The sequence below is a fragment of the Equus caballus genome, chromosome 15 (genome assembly GCF_041296265.1).
Source record: "Equus caballus isolate H_3958 breed thoroughbred chromosome 15, TB-T2T, whole genome shotgun sequence".
Lineage (NCBI taxonomy): Eukaryota > Metazoa > Chordata > Mammalia > Perissodactyla > Equidae > Equus > Equus caballus.
Genome location: NC_091698.1, coordinates 54,492,432 through 54,517,229, shown reverse-complemented (window position 1 = coordinate 54,517,229; position 24,798 = coordinate 54,492,432). Strand labels below are relative to the sequence as shown.

The window sequence follows — 24,798 nt, the reverse complement described above, 5'->3', positions numbered from 1 at the left end:
TAATAATAATAATTATTATTATAATATAATAATATATTATAATAGTAATAATAATAATAATAATAATAATAATTTTAAAATGGGCAAAGCACCTGAGTAGACATTTTTCCAAAGAAGACATACAAATGGCCACAGGTATATGAAAAGGTGCTCAACATCACTAATCACCAGGCAAAGGCAAAAGAAAACCACAATGAGATAGCACCTCACAGCTGTTAGAATGGTTATTTTCAAAAAGTCAAAAGATCACAAGTGTTGGTGAGGATGTGGAGAAAAGGGAACACTTGTGCACTGTTGGTGGGAATATAAGTGGGTTCAGCTACTGTGGAAAACAGTATGAAGGTTCCTCAGAAAATGAAAAATAAAACTACCACATGATCCAGCAATCCCACTTTAGGCTATGTATCCAAAGCAAATGAAACAGGGTGCAGAAAAGCTGTCCTCACTCCGATGTTCACTGCAGCATTATTCACAATAACCAAGCTGTGGAAACAACTGAAGTGTCCACTGACAGATGAATGGATAAAGAAATTGTGGGATATATATACACACACACACACACACACACAGTGGAATATTATTCAGCCTTAAAAAACAAGGAAATCATGTCATTAGCAACAACGTGGATGAATCTGGAGGACATTATGCTCAGTGAAATAAGCCAGACACAGGAAGATAAATATCATATGATCTTAGTGGAATCTAAAACAAAAAAAAGTTAAACTTATGGTAACGGAGAGCAGAATGATGGTTACTAGAGGCTAGAGAGTGGGGGAAAGGGGAGATATTGATTAAAGTTACAAACTTTCAATTATAAGATGAATAACTTCTAATGTCCAGCATAGTGACTATAGTTAATAATAACATATGGTATACTTGAAAATTGCTAAGAGAGTAGATCTCAAGTGTTCTTACCACACACACACACAAAGGTAACTTTGGGAGGTGAGAGATGTGTTAATTAGTTTGATTGTGGAAATCATTTCACTATATATATATATATATATATATATATATATATATATATATCAAAACATAACAGTGTATACTTAAGTATGTATAATTTTTGTCAAAAATAAGTAAGTAAAAATCAAAAAGAAATTATGCACCTCATTCTATTACAGAGATGAAAAAGCACTGGGTTTTCCATCTCTAGGAGCCTAAGACTCCTTGGCTGCTGCTAAAGAAGTGAGTACAGTGATGGATTTCCCAGCCTGAGGGCGTATCTTACACTTGAATGGTTTAGCAAGCACGGTGCCTTATGCTCTTATGCTTTAACAAACACTTAAGCATTTGTAAGGATCCAATGAATCAGAAGATCCAGTATATATTTTTCAAAGCACTACTCTCCCTCCCCAGCCGACACACCCTCACACACGTCCCCCAGCTAAATTCAGAAAACAAGCTGCTTTGTCAGGGTCAAGGAGTCTTAAACCATAGATGTAAATAAGATGTCTAACATTTCCTCTGTGGGAATGGAGGGACACAAATACACTATGCTGTCCTAAGTTCTGAAGGTAGTGTTTCCCAGAGTCTTAAAGAAGAGATCCTTTGAAATAAAATGTAAATTATTTATTAAATTATTTAAATTTATTTATTTACTTTTTTCTAAGCACTTATGCACTAACCAGTTATAAGCACTTCACAAATATTAACTCATTTAATACCTATAACAATCTTTACCAGGTCCATACTACTTTCATCCTCATTTTACGGATGAGGAAATAGAGTCACAGAAAGTTTAAGTAACTTGTCCAAGATAACATAGCGAATAAATGACAGGATTGGAACTCAGGCAGTTTGATCCTACAGTCTGTGCTATTGCTTGCTATGCTACATCATGAGATTATTACATTGCTATTTTCTTTATATTTAGCTGGTAGATAAATTTGGTAGATGAACCTGGTAGTACTAATGAAACCAAGGTGGTGAGTTCAATACTTGAATGTGCCAATTGTTGAGGCTATGCATATATAATGTGTAAGTTCTAGGCTGTATTTTTAATGTCAAAGTCTTCAGTTAATTATTCACTAACTTTCTAATTCACAAGACTGCAATAGTTTTTCCTTTTAGGGTCATGTGTTATTGTAAACTACAAATAGAAAAAGCAAGCTAAGGATTGCATCAAAAACATCCTAAAGTTGCAATACAAGGGACCAGGTACAAATGCTCAGAGCTTACTAGAGATTTTCTAAGACAGAATTTGAAAGAGGCTGGAAATAAGTTATTCGCCTATTGAGCAGCACGATGATGCTTTCTTTCCATGGTGCCATTTGCATGAAAATCTGCCCCTGAGGTCAGGATTTGTTATAGGTTGGAAAAGTTTCCAATAGCCAACCACAAACCCAGGAATCAAAATCTCCCAATACACATAAAAAACAAAAAACCTCCTTAGTCTGTAGCCAGAATGCTTCTGGGCCCTGGAACCGCCCCATTGTGCCTGGGCCACTCCAGCACAGATGCAGGAGTGTTGCCATGGCGGCAGGGACCCAACTGTGTGGGCTGGTTTCAATAACCAGCAGCTGCTCACTTCAGAAGAAGCAGGATGACAGCCCAGTTCTGAATGAGCGTTTTTCTCTGGGCTTCGACCTGACCTGAATATTATTTTCTCATTGAATTTCCTTTTATTTATTTATTTTTAGATATCAACTTTCCTTGAACTTTCCCTCTCATTTGTGTTGCAGTTGGCAGGACTGCAGAACTCCTCTTTCCTTCTGTAGAAATGTGTTTTTTCCTTTAACAGTTCCTGAAGTTTTCCCTGTGCCTTCCTTATCTTCCCCCACCCCACACTCACACAATTTTTACACACACACACACACACACACGCAGGCACACATCTTTGCCTCATTATATAAAAACCCAGAACAAATCCACTGAGTCTATTTACTCCAAGAAGTGTGTAGGCCCAGTTAGGCCAACAAAACCCCTCCATGATTCATCCATCACCAGGCATGTTTCATTTGCCCTGTGCAAATTTGGAGCCGGAATAGCAAAATGACCCTTTACTCACATTTTTCTGGCCATGATGAGAGAATCCATGTTTAATCCTAAACACATTCTCAATTCACAACCTGTTTTTTTCTCTTTGTTTACACATTAGCCAAATGCAAAGAATATAAAAATATAAAAACTACTAATATGATTTCTGGCCTCCCTCTCACAGGGATTACAGAAAAACCATTCTTGACGCAAGACAAGAGCTGTACTATATTTGAGATTAATTTTGCCCCCTCCAGCTCTTAAGGAGTTTGGAATAATTTGAAAATAAGGCTTATACTGCTGTTGAACTTTTTTTATAAACTTGAAACAATTTGTTTACAAGTTGTTACTAAAGACTGTCAAAGAAAAATGTTTGAGGACATGGTATCCAAAAGGCTGACAGAACACAGAACTTGCTTGCTATTCAAAGGAGCGCTCATCCAACATTATCCTGCACAGTGTATAATTACTTGTGTGTTGGGAGCCAAAAAAGGGAATGCAATCCTGTGAGTGTGTTTATACTGAGGAGTTTGAGAGGCAAAACAATTCAGCAAGCGTTCTTCATCCCCAGCATCTGGGAATAATTAATTTGCTTGCTATGGTTTATAGCATGAAGTTGATAAAGTTGTCTGAAGCCCTGCACTGAGGCCATTTGCCTTACTTAAAGCTTTCTGCTTTAGGGTTTTACATTGTGGCTAATTTTAGTAAATCTTTTTACTTTTAATCCTAAAATGCTGTGACAAGGAAGAACCTTCTGCTCACGGTTTCTTGATCATTTTCTTCTCAGTCTTGTTCCCATAGTGTTCGGGAAGCTGGCACTCATACGCCTCCTGCTCCCTTCTTCCTTGCAGTGTAATGCTGCAGGGGCAAAAATCTCTCAAAAATGCGGCCCCAGAAAACGTAGTAGGGCTTTTACATATCATTTTCAGTAAACAAATATTTGAGCTCTGAAGAGTTCTTCTGGAAAATAGAATGTATTTTTGTTCCATTTTACAAATTTTAGGCCAGAACCCTGGAGATCGTCACACAAGACTCTCAATCTCTTACATATGGAAAGTGTTGTGACAAATTCTGATGGTTTATAAGTGAAATATTCCCTTAATTGTGACCTTTAGGAAGAAGGCACAATATGTATATACATGATATCCTCTCTAGCGAATCTAACAATTCAACATGTTACAGGGGGCTTATCAGTCCCTGAGGATTCTCCTCCAGTCTCTCACTAAGGCACGCTAGAACGAACTCAACTGTTACTCTGACCCTAGTCTGTTTAATTAGGGGGCAAGCATCTTATTTTTGTTGGCTGAGTGCTCCAAGTGTTTAAAACGGCTAGCATTTTCCTATAGCACTTTTGAAAGCTCATATTTCACAACATCCAGCTACTTTCTTTTGAATCCTGGTGAGAAACAAACTGAGGAACTCCCCAAATAGAGTTAGGTTTTCATCCCTCCTCTCTCTTTTCTCAGAGTTTCTCTCCACACTTTGACAACTGCTTCAAATCCCTGTGCCCTATATGTCAGGCTTCTTTGGACTAAATATGTGTCCTTCATGGTCAACAACGATGAACTTCTAGGAATATTTCTGTTTATATGGGGGTTGTAGTCACAAAGAGTAACCAGCCTGAGGTGCAGTCCTCAGGCTGGCACACTCACTGCCCCAGAGCTGGAAGGTGCTTGCTCAGAGGAGCTGCTGTCCTTCTTCTGCTCCTACACTCCCAGTCTCTGTACAGTGTGACAGCTACCTGGTCCCTCCTTCTGGGAGAGTTTAGAAGCAGGAACTTGTCCTTATATCAGTGACTAAGTACTCTCAAGCCATAGCTCCCAAAAGCCAGTGCATGGTTCAGTGACTGGATTGGTACTGGTTGGTCAGCAGTTTTCCCGGATCTGTGTTCCAAGATGAAAAAAAAGTAAGCTCCATGAGTGCAGGGACCTTCCGTATCATGTTTACCGCTGTACCTCATCACATAGAAAAATTCCTGGTGCATATCGCTTAGTAAATATTTGGCTAATGAATGAACAAAAGGGTAAGTGGATGCATGAGTGAGGTGAGTTTTTCCTGAAACTGAATATATTCATCTTCAGAACAAAAACTTCTGATATTATCTTCTTTCTATCTTTTTGTCTTTACAGTGTCTTTATTTTGTAAAAATGATTATACAACGTGAAAGAGTTATTACGGAGATTTTTGTCAAAAGGGAAATATTAAGCAACCTGACGTCAGTTCCCAAAATTCTTGCGCTGGTCCTAAAATTCAAAAGCTGGAAATCATTGCCCCAGAGCGTGTTCTTTCTTGCTGTTGCCTTGTCTCTCTCGATGTTAACTTGCATAAAATTTCCTTCAAAGGGGGTAATAAAAGGTTAATTCATACAAACCAAAGTGAAAAACATAATTCAGAATCACCAACATTGTTGAGCAACCACCTTATGCCAGGCTCTGTGTTATGCATGTTCATATGCTGTCCTGTGAAAGTCCTGGGGGGTATGTGTTATTATTTCCCTTTTACAGCTGAGGTGACAAGTAAGCTAGATTTGAAGGTCCATATCCTCCCACAGTCAAGGAAGTTCTAGATGGCTAAGGAGGTCCAGGAGAGGTTAATGGAAGACATGGGACTAAACTGAGCCTTGCCAGTCAAAGGTGATTTGGTTGGGAAGAGAATGACATTGTGGTAGGAGTAAAGGTGAGTAGGGGGAATGAACACCGTGTAGTTTGGAACAAAGTCCAGCTGACCTTAATGAAAGGCAAACAGCAGACTGACAGACTGTGGATGCACAGATGATTGGACAAGAGCATCATTTTGCGGGTACTTGGTATATTCGGAAACTTGCTAACCTCTTGGGTTCTCATTTAGTCAGCCAATGCCCTGCAAGACACTTTGTCTCGTTGAATTAGTTTATTGGCTGTTTTTGGTTTAACATGATGTTGCTTGGGAAAATTCCAGAAGCTGGATGATTGTGCTCTTAACTGCTAGGCATGTTTTCTTATAAGAAATATTCTCTTCAGACCTTAGTACCCAATCTTGTGGGTCTTTAAGCCTAATCAGTCAATAGCCCTGTTGCTGAGTGTGTATTGCATTCTTAGTTTTCTATAAGAGCCCAGACTATTGAGTTAGAAGTTCCCAAGAGGAGCAGAAGCCTAGCCTATTAAAAGCGTCCAGCCCCATTAATGCATCCTTAAGCTTGGTATAAAAATTGTATGACGATAATCTTATTATAAAGTCCTACCTTTTCCAATGATGATAGCCTATGGATCTTAGGATATGCCCATAAATGTTAACTCTGAGTCATTTCACTTGAAGGATGTGAAGTTGATAAACTTGGCAATATGTGCATATGTAAAGCACCGAGTTCAATGCCGCGTGGTAGGTGTTCAATAAATCATAGCTACAGTTGATTCTCATTATTTGTGGATTCCATATTTGCAAATTCGCCTCCTCCTTAAAATTTATTTGTAACCCCAAAATCAGTACCTGAGGCACTTTCATGGTCATTGGTGGACATGGGCAAAGCAGTGAAAAATTTGAGTCACCTGACATACACATTCCCAGCTGAGGTCAAACAAGGTGACACTTTGCCTTCTTGTTTCAGCTGTCATACCATAAACGTGTCCTTTCTGTAGTCTATTTAGTGCCATGTTTTTCACAGTTTTGTGCTTTTTTTGGTGATTTTGCTATTTAAAATGACCCCCAAGTGTAGTGTTGAAGTGCTTTCTAGTCTTCCTAAGCACAAGAAGCACCTTACAGAGAAAATACGTGTGTTAAGTTTTGTTTAGGCATAAGTTACAGTATGTTGGCCAAGAGTTCAATGTTAGTGAATCTGTAATATACGTTAAATAAGGAAAGAAGGTGTCTTTAAACAGAAACACACGTAAAGCAAGGTTATGTATTGATCAGTTGATGAAAATGTGACCAGAGGCTCACAGAAGCCTGACTCTGTATTTTCCCTGGGAGCAAGGGTTCAGTATTTGCCTATCAGTGTTCCCAGTGACTTTATAGAACAGAACTACCATGAATAGCGAGAATCTACTGCATTTATTATTGTAGTCATTCAAGAAAGCCAAACTGTGTGGTTGCTGCCTGAGCAAAATCTATAAAAAGCGTCAATGATTTTATAAGGTTATATCAGATTAAATGTCAATGATTTTATAAGGTTATATCAGATTAAGAGTATCAATGATTTTATAAGGTTATATCAGATCCTACCTTCTTTCCTCTGCTTCTACCTGACTAAGATTCTCAAAGTGGTGTCTCTTCATGTGCCCCTTTCAATGTAATATCCCTTTAGTTCTTGAGCCAATCTTGAATACAGCAGAAAGTTAATAATCCCTGCTTTAGGCCTACCAGTTGTTAGGTCTGGCATGAAGTCAGACCTCCACCCTCTACTCCTGCCAGACCTGGTTGCCCACTAAAGTGATAGACCTCTCAGGTTGAACCCTCAAGTCTGCTTCACAGCCCATCATCCTGGAATCCTGTGTCCAAGCATGAGCCTTGAGTGTCTGCATCACCACTGAATCTCATTACCTCAGCGTTTTCTACAGCTGACCATCTACCATGTGACAAGTCAAGCTTTTACTTTCACAGGCGAGAAAGACCCGTAAAGAGATTCAATATAATGTAGTCAATGATGTGCAGATGATACTGTGGGAGTGTGGAGGAGGGATGTTAAATCCAGCAGGAAGCCTTCCCAGAAAAGGTGGTATTAAAACCTAATCTTGAAGAATAAGGAGTTATCCAGGCAAAAAAGAAGATGAAGGGTGGATAAAGATGTTTCAGATAAATGGAACAGCATAAGCAAAGGCACAGAAGCATGAAAAGCACATATCATTCTGTCAGTCACAAACATCTAAGTATTGCTGGTTATAAAATGTAAGGAGAAGAGAAATGGGAGATGAGACTGGCTAGCGAGGAGACCTGTCGTGTCATACTATCCATCATGTCGGTGATGGAGAGTCAATGAAAGAGAGTAACCCAAAATACATGTCTGGATTTGAGTTATACAAAGACCACTCTGGTGTCTGTTTGGAGAATGAGTCTGAGCGATACCAAACTGGAGGCATAGAGAACGTTTTTTAAGCTTTTCCAATAGTCCTGGTGGGAGTTGTGGAGGTTCTGAGCTAGAGCACCAGAGGGACTAGAAGGGAGAGGAATATGAGGTGATAAAATGAGCAGGCCTTAGTGATTGTATTAGTCAGGATAGGCTAAATTATGCTACAGTAACAAATGATCCCCACATCTCAGTGGCTTATTACAAATTATTTCTCAATCATGCAGCATGTGCTGCAGGTCCAAGCATATCTACAAGGCAGCCACCCTCCATGAGATGACTCAGTTAGCCAGGCTTCTTTCGTTTGGTGACTCTACCATCTCAACACAAAACCTCTACATTCAACACAACAGGAGAAGAAAGATGTTTCAGGTAAAGAGAATTGAGAAAGAGTTTTCCACCACCTTAGCCCAGAATAATATGTGAATTTCCATTCACATGTCATTGGCCCAAACTAGTCGTATGGCTGTGCTTAATTGGAAGTAGGATAGGAAGTGTAGTCTCTCGCATGCCCAGGAAGACAAAAAGAACTGGATATTGCTAAGCACTGGTGAATGTCTATCATAGCCCAAGGTCATTGTGGAATAGAGATGGGATAGCCACTATAGCAATATACACCCACAGTAGATGGAATGGTAAAAGAAGTTTATAAAAATCTCAGGTTTCTGGCTTGAGAAAATGGAGGGAGATGGTGCCAGTCAATGCGAAGGAAAGGCTGGAAGAGCAGCGTATTTGGGGGGAAATAATGGTTTTGGGGTACATGAAACATCCCTAGGGTAAGCATTATATCCAGAGATAAGAAGCAAAAGGTAGAGTGAGGTGGAGAAGGTAGTGTTGGGCAGAGCTGAAGGCAGTTACAGTGTTTGAATAATTCGGAAGAGGTAGTAACTGAATCATGGCCATGAGTAGAAGGCAAAGCAGACAAATCACCAGGAAAAGATGTTTGGGGAAGAAATATAGGCTGGTGTCAAAGCTGCTTTCAGCCTCGGGCACACATTTGCCTTGATGCTACAAGATGTTTTAAAGGTGTCTTTGAATGCCTGACACTGCTCTGAACCTTCGTCACCGGGACCTTGGTTTTCCATCTCTCTTTAGCCATCCAGCATTCCCCAGGCCTGGATCCTGCTCCCATAAATGAGCCTCTGGAGCCTGGCCACATGTAAGCAACCCTCCATTCACCCCTTACCCCCTGTCTAATCATATGTTGGAATATCTCCTAACTGCCACCAACAAAGGCCATAACCACAAGAGAGCTGGCTACTTCCTTTAGACTCTGCCTTAGACTCTTGATCCAGGTCCAAACTCTCATGCAGGATGGTCCTCCAAACCCCATTCTGAATCTCTTACACAAGCCATTGCCTGGCCCTTGCTCACTAGCCTCCCTGCCAACTCAGAGAGCTGTGGTCCCAGCTTGCCTCGGGCCTCGCCCTTAAGAATTGAAGAAGATCAGTAAAAGCAATGGTATTGCACGTTTTTCCCAGAAAATATTTACTACCAATAAAGGGTGAAATTTGTCTGAGATTCATTGAGTGAGAGGTGGATGGCATTATGCAGGAACCAGCCTGGTAGCATTAATGCAATCAGTGGAGAGATAAGTTGCTTCCAGCTAGACATGGGACTCCGTGTCCCGAGTCCATGGCTAATATTACTGGGATAAGGATAGGGTATGGACAAGAGCTGAGATGAGGCCCCTGATAACTGCCAAAGCTGACATTCTTTTACTTGTTCTAAAAAATGAACGTATCTACATATCATCCCTAAGGTGCGAAAGTTCACATTATTGCTTAACGCAATTAAATAGAGGTAACAAATATGAAAACACAATGTATTCTGTAACACTTTGGGTAAATGCAAGGTGTTGAGACTGTTTAAAAGCTAGTTATGTAAAAATAGACTTTATAGCCCCAATTAATGGAGAGGTACTATGCTGAGTGTTTTATGTATATTACTTCCTTAATCCTCCCCACAACCATAAGAGATAGGTACTATTATTATTTGCATTTTATAGATGGGGAAACCCAAGCTCTCAGAGTGTCTAACCCAGGCCATAGCTAACTGGTAAGCAGCAGAGCCCCTGGTCAAGTCCACATTTGTGTTGATTCCAAAAACAGAAAACACTGCTGTGTCTTTGTTAATCCCGGCTGAACGGTCTCTTCACTCATTGTCTGCAGAGGTTAGTTCTGCAACACCAGCTCTGGTCCTTGCTGTCAGCCAAAGAGCCTCCTCAGGGGGATTTTGAGGAGGGCCTGATTCTAAAGGAGGGCTCCCTCCCATGCAACAGGCCCACAACCGTCAAGCTCTTGGTGCTTCAAGGCTGGCCTTATCTGGCAGCCCTCACATTCCTGCTAAGTGCCCCAAGCAGGACACATTCTTGACTGGGTGGAGGAAAGAATTCCTAGAATTCTTTAGCTGTTGTCCTCCTAGGAGCTCCTAATCTAAAGTGGGATGGACAGAAAAAAACCTTTATTTCAAATGTTCGGAATTAATCTGAATTAAGTCCTGCTCTCCAAGCCATGAAAAGGCAAAAAAGGGGAGAGGGGTGGAGATTTAGGACCACTGAGACATGTACTTTTCCTTATAACATGTTTCAGGATTGTGGAATCAGGAATTCACAACTCTTTCTCAATAGTCTGTAGGGCCTGTGAGGTCCTTGCATTTGACCTTCATAGTTGACAGACAGTGTGTATTGTTTGTCATTCTTGTACATCATAGTATCTTAATATCAGTTATACTTTGTAAACAGAACAGTTCAGATGTTTGCCTGAACATTACCTCTCTGCAACCATAACACATATTATTTTTATAAATGAATTTGTACTTTACCACACCTTATCACTTATATTATCTCATCTGATTTTCACAAGAAATCTATGAGGTTGGTATTATTAATTTCCATTTCATAGAGGAGAACTCTAAGCTGAGAAGTGAGGTAACTTGCCTGCTGTCAAACAGCTGTGAAGTGAGAGGGACCCTGTGACCTGATCTTCTGACTTCCCTCCACCGTGTTTCACGCAAGGCCTCCCATTATGCCATCACAGATGCTGCAAGGTAGTAACTGGGAGCCAGCCCAGTTGGTGGGTAACATCTGATGCCCCTTCCTGGAGAGAGACTTCGGTGAGAGACTGGGGGCTTGGAGGTCCATGCCGGAAAGTACTGGGGAGCTGGCTAGGACACAAGCTCAGGATGTCTCTGTAGTGGCAAAGTTTGAAACGGGAAAAGTGATCCAGCATCTTAAGAAGCTGAGTCAAAAAGCCAAGCCTCTCACCTAAGCAGTGATTTTTAAGGTATGGAGTGTAATCAATTGGTAGGCCACAGCATTCTCATGATGTTCCATGAACTGATCGCAAAATACAAGTCTTTTCTTTGGACCTTACTAGCAAAGGCCTTTGATGCCCTAGATTTTCAGTATGTGTGTGTGTGTATGTGTGTGTGTGTTTATCTAAAGGCTACTTACTAATAACTGCTGTGTTGTTAAGAGTTAGCAGTGTTTGGTATTCATAAATAAAAATTTAGCACATAACTGTAGTTTACTGAGGGCTTAATGGAGTATTCACCTGGCTGCCAGGCAACGCTTGGCAAGTTTTGCAAAGTTGCCACCATAAACATGCATGGGCAGATTGTTGAAGTATCCTCAATTTTGAGAAAGATTGCTTTGTTATCAGTATCAGTACTGTATGGAGTTAGTTGTTCTTTTGATGGTTACTATTTTCACTTTTTAATTATAAATTGCCCTTCATTTACCTCCATCATCATCTGTTTGGTTTGAGGTGGATTGTGTGATTAATACTACAGTAGGATAGTAATGTCTCCATAGATCAACACAATTTATGACCTATAAGTTTTATGTAATAAATTGTTAAAACAAATATGGGTTACAGTATACATAGGAACCATCCATACCAACATTGCTAAAGCAGATATTCACATAATCTGCACAAAATATGTTTCATGGCAACAATTCATTGCTATCAGGGAATTCTTTGAAAAGCAAGAAAGACTGGAGTATGTGAGTCTTGAACCCTTTTGCCCCACCTAGGTGGGCCTCAGTCAAAAAGTTTGAGAATCAGTGGGTGGAAACGGAGAACTTGGGTTCATTTTAGTGGCATGGAAAGAACTACAGAGGAGACCAGAGGAGAGTGAACATTTGAAGGAAGGCTGGGAGGCAGAAATTAGAGAGGTGTTTGGTGCTGAAGAAACGATGCCTGCAGTGTCTTTTCAGATGCCTGTGGCCTTGGGCATGGATGGTGAAGGAGCAGTTAAAAGTGAACATGTCCCCAGGTGCCCTGTAGGGTAGTCTGATTCGTGTACTGTGCAAAGGTGCCCTGCCAGGGCAGATGGGGACTGAAATCCGGCTGTCCTTCACTGACCATGAACCCTAGTGCCAGGAAGAGGAACATCTCTGTAATTTGTCTGCCTCTACAGAATGCCGTTTAATAAATGATTTCGAAGTGCTCATATGTGCAAGCTATGGCCCTTGAGATACTCCAGGAAGTCCTGGGATACTACTTTCTCATGGATATACTGAAGGTGGCCACCTCCTGCTCCCAACTAGAGAAGATAGCTGAGTGTTCTAAAGATATTGAAAAGGCACTGAAATAGTCTTAAAACTTAGAAAAGAGTCCGACAAAGTGCTTACGTTTTGGCAAAGTCAGAACATGGGAAGAAAAGAGCCTAGGTGCAAGATAAAGTCTTCTGTTTCTTGAAATCCCACAAAGAAAAACCTTATAATACTTCAAACAGGCCATCTAGAAGAAAAACTCATGGAGAGATGTCTTTTTATCCTGAAAATCTTTGGGTTTGAATTCAGGCAAGAGGAAATCATCTGATATTATTAAGAATTGAAAGCTCCTTAAGTGAAGCAGGGCAAAATAAAGTTACCCTCTTCAAAAAGCAATTCTAAGTCTACCCTGGAATATAATTTCATGAATTCTTTATTATAAGCTTTACCCCATTGTAAATCATTGTATGTGTCCCATTTCATAAGATGATAAATGTCTTCATGTAAACCTTAGCAAGTAGTAAGATATCACTGAAGATACAGATGTAAAATAATATTTAGTTTGGCTCCTAAAAGTTATTCATTTTGGTTTCTTGCCAAGCAACTATTGAGAGAAATGAATTGACATTGTGCTATTTTACAAACACATTTTGCTGACTGAGTTGTCATATTCCTTTCAGAATTCACGTTTCAAAAATGATTATGGTAGTGTCAATGGTTAACTTTATTTGATTTATCCTGTGTAACTGAGTGACTGTTTATTTGGTACGAATAAAGTCAAAGGTTAGCCCATGTCTCTGGTACACCAGCCATGATCCCATGGGACTGTGTGGTTGGGAAATTCCCTTGTGGGGGCCATCTAGTTGTATGAGATCTATTATTTTTGTTTTCTAGTGGTTTATCAACCCACAAAAGCCCGAGTCCCTGTATTGCTGGAAGTGCAGGCAGAAACCATATTGCTTTAAAAAAACAAAAAAACTGGAAAAAGAAAAGAAAAAAGAAAAGAGGTCGCTCACCTGCAGTCAGTGGAATTTAAATTTGCAAGGGCCGTGGTCAAATTCCGTTACTTGCTCCCTTAAGTTATGAGTGGGCAAGCCTAAAACAACCAGTGTTTCTAAGTTCTTAACAGGAGTGTTAGGACCTGAAGATATCAAATGCAGAAGCCTTGGAGGGTAAAGCCATAATAGCAGATAAATGCAGCTTTTCAAAGATCCGGATGAAGTAAGAAAGAGGAAATACAGTAAAAGCAATATTCACTCCCATCTTTTTTTTTCCCCAAGACAGAGTAGGGTGTGTTGATTTGTAACCTGGGACCAGCATCAGAAAATAATAAAAATAGTGACTAGCGCTTTAGAGTTCATAAACTGCATTCATATATATTAGCTTATTTGAGTTCCAAAATAGCCATTATTATTAGACTCGTTTCAGTACAGAGAACACTGAGCCTTAGAGAGGCTAACTGACTCACTCATGGCAGCTTGGCTAGTGAGGTACAGCCCGGGATCCAAGCCCCATCTTCTGACCCCAAAGCCTATGTTTTGCATTGTATCAACATAATCTAAAGCAAATGGTGTCCTTTTTTGATTTGACCTCCTACAGCAATTCAAACCAGTTTAATCAATCCCCAAATGATGGAAAATTGACTTAACTATAAAATCGATATTACACTTATCAGTCAGTTCAGGAAGCCAGAAGTCACTTGACTCCTTCTGCTGTTTTTACAACCCATGTAAGTATGAAAAGCTTGACATTACCATAACTTCCCCCAGAAAGCCAACGTGACATTAACCTGAAATTAGCTCAGGAGGCTTTTCTTTATGTCCAGTACTCACACCACTTGTACCTGTGCCTAAGTTTGAGGTTATTGTCATTCCTTTAATAATCAGTTTAATTACCTTACCACTCACATTTTTCCTTTGGATTATTTTTTTTTCCATCTGTTTTATGTATTTCTTCACCTCACCCGACCCCAATTGGCTCTCTTCGCATTCCAGTCTCTTGTCCTAAGGTCCTAGTAGGTAGCTAGCATCTGAAGCAGGGGTCTTAGAAAACCTCATACCTCTTCACTATTGAAAATATTTTTTAAATCTTTTTTTTTAAACAAATTTCTCAACAGTAATAAAAGATTTAAGACAGAGAATCTTAGTACAAAGTCTAAAAGTTGTATTGACAAAGACATGAAAAAAAAATGGTACTAGCCACTAGTACAGACAGAGATTTGAATCGTTAAGTTATTTGATTTCAAGGTTAAATCCCAAGCCATCACCAACAAACTGTATTGTGCCAAATGTCTAGAGGTCTGGAGCTAAAACCACAGCTAAGCTGAGTCCTGGGCTAGATTTTAGTCTTGGCGGATCCAAGAAGCAAGAGGACAAGGCATGCTTCATCTGAGCATTTGTCCAGAGCACACTGAGCATGTCAATCCCCCCACTCCAACTTACCCTCTTCTGCTGTCCCCATCTAAATTCAGGCAAAAGAACTTGAGGAAAGTTTTTTCCCCAAATGTTGAGAGATTTGTCCTTTTTTATGGCTTTTTATCAACCAAAGAGAAGAATCTTAAAGGAAAACATCTTCCAGTCCTGTGTCTTCTTCTTTATGAACCCTGTCATTGGGTCAAGGAGAAATCACCAGATAGGAAAGGAAAGTTCTGTTCTTGGCTGGAGATTTAATCCTGTAAAGACTGCCCAGCACAAGGCCTTGCCCATAAGGATGCAGAATTCCTCCCTTCTCATTTTTAGTGCCCACTGGTTTCCCCCACATCCCTCACCCTACTCTACACTCCCTCTTTCCTCAAGTTGTTGAATCTGAAGATAAGCGAATTACACTTTGAGGCAAAGGAAAAAGGGAGAGGGAGGTAAGCCTCAGGTTCTACATGAAGAATCCCACAGCTTAAGAGTTTCATTTTCCTTCTCCATCATTACTCACTATTAGTTTATGACTTACAGTTGATCTTGCCCTTTCTTGCAACATTTGGCAAATTGAACCTCTGATTCCCATCAGTGGATTTGGTGGGGTGGGGAGAAGGGGAGGCAGGCACTTAAAAATTGTTATTGCTTCTAACATTGCCATTGTGTTTGCTGATTTCAGAACTCATAGTACATAAAGCAGGAGGGAGAGGAGAGACGATCTGGAGTTTAACGAGAGATCAGTGGACTCTAGTTAATGGGTCTTCAGGTGTGGACCAGTGGGTAGCAGTGGACAGGTGAAAGGTTCTAAACCTGCATACTTTTGGAGACCTGCTCATGCAGTAGTGCTATTTGGGGAAATGTGAGGCTATTTGGTGACAAAGGAAAATACCTATAGAGAAAACAAAATCAGTAGTCTGAAGGTCAAGAGTCATGGGACTTGAGTCCTATCTCTACCACTACTTAGTTATAACCTAAACTTGGGGAGTCATTGCGCCTCATTCACAAAGTGGGGAGAATGGAATAACACATTGCCCAGCTTTCTTCCCAGGGTGGTAATGAATATTAAATAAGATAATGTGAATAAAAATACTTTATAAAGTATTTAAAAACCTGAATGTAAGATAGCATGACTGAAAGGAGGTAATGGTCTAAGTTACCACTAAGGTGTCTTTCAACAGCACACTTCTATGTTATTGATGGTCTTGATCTGAAGTCTGACAAATTTATTTATAGAAAATCTGGCTTTGCCAGAAACACCAACAGGCCATTTATAACCAACTCTATTGTGCTTTAAAAAGTAGAACAATTATGGGAACTACACAAAATAGTAGTTCTATATAAATGTATAAAACAGCTAGAATGACATAAAACACTGAAAAATGTGGTTTTTTCCCATTAGTTTCACATCTAGAAGGAAACATCTAGCCTCTGAATGAATAGTAGTGGAATGTTGGCTAGACTGTATCATATCATAAGGGTGAGTTAGAGGGCAGGAAATTAGAGTACCATCTCAGAGAGCTTCGACCAGGATAAAGAAGGGGTAGAGCGCCTGGGCATATTTATCCCAGAGAAAAAATGTGATGGGAAGAACACAAGTGCTGTCATAAAATATTGAAAGAGCCATTGCAGAGGAGATGATGAGATACTCTGTTCCAGAAGGCAGATCACTGGGCGCAAAATGAAGTTGTTAGATTGAATGACCACTAAGTTCTCTTAAATAAAATTCTGATGTTCCAAAGTTACAGGGAGAGAGGCCATGGCTCAGCACAAGGGAATACTTTCCATAAATGAGTTCTCCTTCAATGGGCAGAGACACCCAATCCTGGAGATATTTTGACATACAGAAGGAACCTGGATTGCTGTTTAGGAAGGATGTGGAGGGCATGCCTACAATTCTGAGTGAAATCAAACTCCATGAGAGCATGGCCTCTCTAATTCTAAGATATTTTGATTCTTTAGGAGTATGTATCAGAAACAGTGCTAAATAAGGGGTCCGGGTGACCTTCATTGTCAGCAGGGTAGATACCGTCTACATGGTGATTGTTGTCATTCTCCTCTTCTCCTTTGCTTGGAAATTGCTAAGAAGCAGCTTTTCTAGTGCATATGGATTGATAGTCTTATTTTCTACTTTATTTGGTTTTTTGTTGTTGTTGTTCATTGTAACCATCTGTGAATAGTTGTTTTTACAGCAGCTCCAAAACAAAGCTGCATACAAGCTTGCACCAAGAAAATCCTATAGTCAGCCTGAAATGAGGATGTCATTGGATTCTGTTTTGCGGATAGAATGTGATAACCTGATTGACAAAGTTTAGAAATAAATCAAGATCATGCTGACATTTAGGAATCTGACAGACAGATGGTACCAGAGCAGTTTCAAGCTCTTAACTAGGTCATAGGCCTGTAATGAGTTATGATGCTTTCTGACCTTCTGGGCAGCTATACCATCTGACTCTAGGAAAAAACATTGGTGGATTTTGGGGAACAACTTAATCATCAACTAACTATAAATTTTCCAAGTGGAAGAATAAGATTAGCAAGAGCAAATTCCCTGAATACCCTATTAACATTGCAGTGAAGCTCATCCCAACACAGTTATGAGGGGCTAAACATGTAAGTTTAATGCACAAGAACAGAAATTACTATGTACACCGAGCAAGATGTAGAAGACAAAAGAAAGGCCAAAAGAAACAAGGGGTATATTAGGATGTTTTCAGCTGCATCTGCCAGAAAATCCATCTCAAAATGGCCTAAGGAAAGGGAAGTTTTTGGCTTACATAACTGAAAAGTTCAGGCTTGGCTGCCCCAAGGTTGCAGATGATGTCAAGAAAACATTCCCACCTCCTCTTCCCCTTGAACTCTCTATCTCTCATCTTGGCTTCATTCTCTGGCAAGTCCCTTCACCTGGTGGCCCCTGGAAACTCCAGGTTTATGTTCTCTCAACTTCAAGTCTAATGGAGACAGCACCTCTTTCCTGGCAATTTCAGCACAAGGACCTGAATTGCGTTTCATTGGCTTGGCTTGGGTCACGTGTACTTCCTTTCACTAATGACAGAGGCCTAGGGATGGGTTAATAAGGTCAGCACCTTAACTACAAGGACAGAAAGTGGGAAAACTAGTGAAGGAGGAGGAATGAACTAGTGAAGGAGGCAGGCAAAAACGACATATGTCTGCTTGCCTAGAACAGCTTCCAGCAACGTGGTAACATCACAGATGTCTGGGAAACTACTGCAGGATACAGACCCTGGCAGCTGGCGCTCCAGAGTTTGCCATTTTATGAACAGAAGCTTCAGGCCCATCATGGATGAGAATGTGGCAGCTCTAAGAACTCCAAGCAGTTCTGGGGTCTGGATGGTCTTTAGGCCAAGAACAGGTGTCAGGCACACTTGGCACAAGAAGATCCCATGTTCTCAGAGTGGCCTTATCAGGCACAAGTGCACTCATATTGGAACTAATTATCTAGTAGTGTCATCTCAGAAGACAAAGAACAACTCTGTGAGGGTGTGTGGGTATGCATAGATGTTCAGATGCGAGTGTCAGTGGCCTTGATGCTGTATCATTGATAGGGAAACTCTCAGAAGAGTGCAATAGCCAAGAGATGGTCCTGGAAATTCACTTTTCATGTGGCAATGGGTAGAAAAGGAGTGGACAATTAGGTAAAACCTGGGCTAGACATCTCTCTGGGTTGGGGTAGGGGGAAGTGAAATTACTCCTTGGAAAGGAAGGAAAGGCAGTAAAACATTGCTTCTGCTCTATTTTGGAGGTGAGTGGATAGGTCTGGACAAAGTAAAGCTTTTCAGCAAGTTGAAAAATGGGTTCTTCAGTCAAGGAAGGGAAAAGCCACAATGGAAGAAATAAGGGAAAGACTGGCGCTCTCTGAGGGCCTGAAATGAGCTATTGAGTTTTGGGAGCCATTGATTTGATTCTGAGCATACAGGGAAGGCACTGGCACATATGTCCCTTGGGGTAGCCTCTTTTGCCCACTATTACTGAGTCACAACCAGGTATGGATATGCCTTTTAATGAGTATTTGTATTTCTTAAAGCCATAGAAAGCATTAAAGTCCACCAATGACTTAAAAGGAAAATCATGTTCCTATCTTCCAGCCTCCTTTTCCATGAAGTCCACCAGAAAAGAAAGAAAGGAAGGGAGGGAGGAAGGGAAGGAAAGGAATTCCATATATTAGTTTGCTAGGGCTGCCATAACAAGGTACTACCAACTAAGTGGCTTAAGAAATGGAAATTTATCATCTCACAGTTTTGGAAGCTGGAAGTCCGATATTGTGAGACACTGTTGCTCCTGTCTGAGGCTGTGAGGAAAAATCTGTTCCACACCTCTCCCCTAGCTTCTGGTGGTTTGCTGGCAATCTTTGGTATTCCTTGACTTGTAGATGCATCATCCCAATCTGTGCCTTTATCTTCACACGGTGTTTCCCCTCTGTGGGTGACTGTCCAAATTTCCCCTTTTTGTAAGGACACCAGTCATATTGTTTAGGGCCCATCCTAATGACCTCATCTTAACTTAACTACCTCTGCAATGACTGTAATTCAGAATAAGGTCACAATTTGAGGTACTGGGGAGCGGGGGGCGCGGGACACAATTCAACCCATAACAGTCCATAATCTTCTTAATATTCTAGAAGCTATAAATGGCTGCACATTTTGCTCCAGTGTTTGAATTCTAGAGCTAAATATATATGCTTAATACTATGATGGTGGTAGGGATGTGGTCTTCAGAGTTCCCTCTTTCCTGTCACTGAAATTATCATGATGACCGAAGGGTAAAAAACCAGATTCTTCCAACTTGAAAGATTTATATATCTTTTGAAGCAAAAAATTGGAGGAAAATCAAAATTTGTATAAAAGGACTGATTCTTTGATTTTCCGATGGGAAAGGAGACCCCTTTGTTACTTTACTCTCAATACGGACAGGAGAACACAGTACTTCTCTCTCTACTCCCTCTCTCTGAAGGAGGGGCACAGGAAGGAGGTTGGTTAATTCCTAATTTGACTTTTGAGAGCAACTTCTTCTGTTGCTGTTACAGACCGAGTGATCACGTCACTGCAAATGCCCACTCGCCCAGTGGGAGTGAGGCTTTGTGCTGAACAAAAGGAAGACAGCCCTACATTTAACTGCAGTCAAGTCCTTTGTAGGACAGACAGGAACAAGATGCATGATTGCAGCCCATACACAATATACCTCATGTCATCTGCATTTTGCCTACTTTTTAGGACAGAGGGTACTATTCCTGGACAAGTCAGTGTTAATCTTGGACTCCTAACTCCAGAGCCAACTCTTACAGGGAGTGGCATTTCCCGTTACCTCTTCCTCTCCCTATATTTTCAGTCCAGCCAAGCATAAATAAGTGGGCAATTTCTACCCTGATCACTGAACCTGTAAAGATAGGGCGCTGAACTCACTAAATGATGAATACATGCCATATGGAGCTAACGGCAAGTTCGGATGTAAATTATCTCCGTATTGCTCTCTGCATTGCAGATAAAAAGTCCCTTGTGTCATCTCTTTGTACTGAGCTGTGTGTATCTGAAAACAGCTAAAATCACTGAGAGAAGTGGAACATTTAATTTCATCTAAAAAGGACTGGGTATTGCTTGCATTAATGATTAGTAAATGTTTTGAAAACATTATTTGAGGTTGCGCACAATTTACTTCATTTAGAATCTCATATTTTAAGCAAACGTTTGAATCCTTTTGGCCAGCTGTATTAATAGAGCAGTGCAGTGTACAAGAGTAGCAGTCAAAAGACCCTGATTTGGGTTCGTGCACTGATATTAACATTTGCCAGGCATTTACTGAGTGCCAGCAACTGTTTTAGGCACTTTACATAAGTTATATCTTCACAACAACTCTAGAAGATAATGTCTTGTTATTCCCACTTTATATTTGAGGAAACCATTCAAATAGTTACCAGAGCAGCTGGATTCAAATCCACGCTGTTAACCACAAAGGCCATGCTCTTCCACTAATCCATGTGACCTTTTGCCTTCTAGCTATTTTGACCTGAAGCAGATACAAACCATTTCTTGGTCTCTTTTTCTTTATTCTTAAAAAGTGGGGTTGAATTAAATATTCTGTAAGATCCTTTCCAGTTCTAAACACTGTCTTTCTGTGATCACTCCCTCTTTACTTTTCAAAATGTAAGTAAACCTTTTATTTAAATACTGCCCTTTTTCTTCAAACCCTAAGACAATCTTCCTGCTGATGGAGGTGGGAAAATCTTTCTTGTTTAAAAGACTGGAAATAATAAAGTTAAGAAACTGTTTTGCTGAGTCCATCTCCCTGTTGACCGATGTGTAGTCTTCTAATAGGGCAAATGGGACATAGGAAATCCCAGTGGCATTAGCAGAGGTCCTGAGGTTCTCAGATAATGTATGGATGGGCTGCGATGTATGGGTTTCCCCTCTATGTAGAAGTGTAAGCTACTCAGAAATTCCAAGTAACTGCTTACTATTTGCCTAATTTTCTGGGCATTCCCACCTAGTCTCAATAAGAAGACATTTGTGACATGGCGTATTAATTTCTCACTGAGCTCCCCCAATTTTTCTTTTTTTATGGATTAATGTGTCAATCTAAATACAAGAGACCAGCTATGTTCTATGAAACCACTTGTAAGGGTTCCAATACAAAGAAAAAAATATATTCCTTCAAAGGTACTTCTAAAGAATCTGCATACACTGGCTATGGAAAGATTAAGGAGACGAATGAGCGCGTCCTTATAAAGGTTGAGGTTGAGGAGATTCAAGCAAAGACAGCAAGAGTGAGGCAGTCCCAAAGCAGTTACTGCTGAAGTTTTCAAGTGAAATGAACTGATAGGTGCCTTCTTGACCACAGTGAGTCAGTATATAGAATATTAGATGTGTCCCTTTTGAAAGAAGAGAGGAAATTTTGTAGAAAAGTAGACTCTGGAAAAGATTCCTCAGCTTTCTTCCTCTTTTGAAACTTGACTCTCACAAAAGCAATGAGGTGATATATTCAGTAGCAGATTTTTAAAAAATGAATTATCTCTTTCAGGTTCTGATTTTTAGCTTGAGAGAGAATTACTGAAGAAAGTCATTTATTATTGGATATATAAGTTGGATATTTCAGATAGCATGAGTGATTAACACCATCACTTTCCTTACACTTTGTTAATTTAATCAACAAAGTTATATACTATACGCTTCCCTCAGAAGGGACAGAAAGAAAGGAAATCAGCATTTGTTGAGTACTTTCCATGTGTTAGATTCATTATTCCATTTTCTTTATAACTTCACCTTTCCTCACACCCAGTCTTAATCATAGAGAAAGCATAATAAACCACTTTTGAAATGGACAAATCAAGATAGGATCATTTTTTTCATCTCAACAACCTGGCAATTGTGCCTTAATCCCCCTTTTTTTGTAGAGGAATGAAACGGGACTGGATGCAAGTTTCAGAAGGACAATTCTGGCATTGATTCCTGGAGGGCACTGGTATGAGTATTGAGAAGGCTGTTTTCATGCCACCCCAAGTCACGATATGTGCAGCGCGTTTCATCCATCTCTACTCAGAAGTCCCAGAATTGTGTGTGTATGAATCACTTGAAGCCTGTTATTTTTTGAGTCACTAAGCCAGCACAAATATTTTAAAATTAAAAAAACCTTTCAAGGTCTATAGTCATTTTTATCAAAAATGACCCTTAGATGTGTTAAAACTCAAGTCAGTCTTAATCGTTAAAACACAGAAATCACAATGTCTTTTCAGTGAGCTGTGGAAATAAGAAATATCAGTAAGCGTAACCTCAATAGAGAAAAAGTCAAATGTGATAGAAGTATAAAACAAAAGTAGGCTAGTTCAGAATCTATTTTGATATATCTTTCTGAAACAAAATCTCTGCTAATATTGAAAAAAAATTTTAATTACAAGCGTCTATTTTCATTAACAAGAGTCAAAACCTTCTGGCTATATTATAATTACATTACTATCAAATCCTGATAAATTTTTCCCAATGAAACCACTTTATTGCATGTTTATCTGTCCTTGGATTTAAAGCGAGTTTTCGTCCTTCATGCATAATTGACAAAGTATACACAGAAAACATTTATACTTATTACTAAAAAAGCAGTAGATTTTTTAACTTCAGGAAGTTAAAAACAGTTATTTGTCAGGATTCTCTAGTATTTAGTATTTCTTTATATGGCAGAATTGTATGGATATTGTTTTATAAGTTTCCGGACTGACAACAAATTGTGATAAATCTGTTTTTTAATCACATTAATCTTGTGTATAATAGTTGAAATTTTGGGGAAATCTGCCTAGGAGTGGGTGGACTGTGACATCTTTTAGTAATCTAGGAGATTGTGAAAGCAGTTAAAACAGTCACCTACAGCATAGCACTTAGTGAACAGAGCCTCTGGGTCTCTCCTTTGGATTAGTTTAAAAAGCCCAACTAGGGGCTGGCCCGGTGGCGCAGCAGTTAAGTTTGCACGGGGGCCCGGGGTTCGCTGGTTCCAATCCTGGGTGTGGACATGGCACCACTTGGCAAGCCATGCTGTGGCAGCCGTCCCACATATAAAGTAGAGGAAGATGGGCACGGATGTTAGCTCAGGGCCAGTCTTCCTCAGCAAAAAGAGGAGGATTGGCAGCAGATGTTAGCTCAGGGCTAATCTTCCTCAAAAAAAAAAAAAAAAAAAAAAAGCCCACCTGGGAATGATAGAATGCATGTGCTTTTAAAAATAGGGTTTTTGAATTGAATAATTCAAAATAACTATTGAATAAGACTGTGAACAAATACTAATCAGTTATAATGCCGTGGAAGGCTCTAGTACCCTAGAATACATGATTTTTAAGCTTTGTCATCCACCAGCAGCTGTTCTTATGTCCCTCAAGCAGAAGCTTAACTAATCGTATAGATGTAGTCAAGGATAGGAAACTAGAGTAGACCGAAAAAGAAATGAGAATACCACTGGAAATTTATTTCAAAGGAATAAGATCCTGCCTTCTCCCTACAAACTAATCAAATTTGAAACCCACAGTGCTTGGAATTTTCTGGCTGATCTCAGATGATATGAAGATGCCACAAAGAAGAGGCAGGTGCAGTGATGGCAAACAGATTTATACAGTTCTAGGTATTTTCGCCATTGTCAGCAAGCTTTTGGGAGATCAAATCAAGAGGCCTTGCATGCTCTCAGGTTAATTTAGAAAGTTGTTCCATCCAGAAGAGGGCTTTAACTTTTTTTAAAGAGTGAACACTCCTTCTCCAAACTAATCTAAAGGGCCTTTTCCTCTTTGCTCTTCATAAACCCAGTGTATTAGCTAGGATTAGGTGCTTCTCTGTGTGACAGAAAAATAACAAAATAACTATGGCCTATGTGATTATTTCTGTTTCATATAAGAGAAGTCTGGTGGTAGGCTGCTCAGCGAAAGTGTAGTGATTCTACAAATTTGTGAGGGACCCAGGCTCCTTCCAGCTTGCCACTTTGCTGTCCTTATCCTCATAGTCCAAGATGGCTGCTAGAGCTCTAGCCAACCCATCTATATCCCAGCAACAGGATGGAGTGACAAGGAAAGGTACACTCCCTCCTCTTCCACAGGGAGACTTCCTGGAAGTTACACACAAGACTTAGCCAAATGTAGGCACAAAGCCACATCTAGCTTTGAAGGAGGCTGGCAGGTCTTCAGGTTAGTGGAAATAGCTCAGCTAAATCTTGGGTTCTTATTGTTAGAGAAGAAAAGGAGAATGTGTATTGACAAGTAACTAACAATCTTTGCCTCCAAACTTGGGTTGGGGTCCAGCCCAAAAACTGGAACCCACATCTCCTAACTCCAAAGGTAAGGCACATTTTAAATTTCTGTGTTAGAATATTATATTTTGCTGAGATCTCCAGCATATTCAGTT

At 40.0% G+C, this 24,798-nt stretch overlaps 1 protein-coding gene across 26 annotated transcripts in view; it reads left to right on the top strand.

The window, feature by feature from the left end:
* Positions 1 to 24,798, top strand: part of EHBP1 (EH domain binding protein 1) — a 479,839-nt gene that overhangs the window by 99,344 nt on the left and 355,697 nt on the right. For 4 of the 26 annotated variants that reach the window (XM_070235415.1, XM_070235398.1, XM_070235405.1 and 1 more), the window contains exon 1: positions 11,063 to 11,301. The exons of the other annotated variants lie outside the window; for them this stretch is intronic. The gene's annotated coding sequence lies outside the window, so the exon portion shown is untranslated. Of the gene's footprint in view, positions 1 to 11,062; positions 11,302 to 24,798 lie in introns of those variants that run through there. 26 annotated transcript variants of the gene reach the window in all.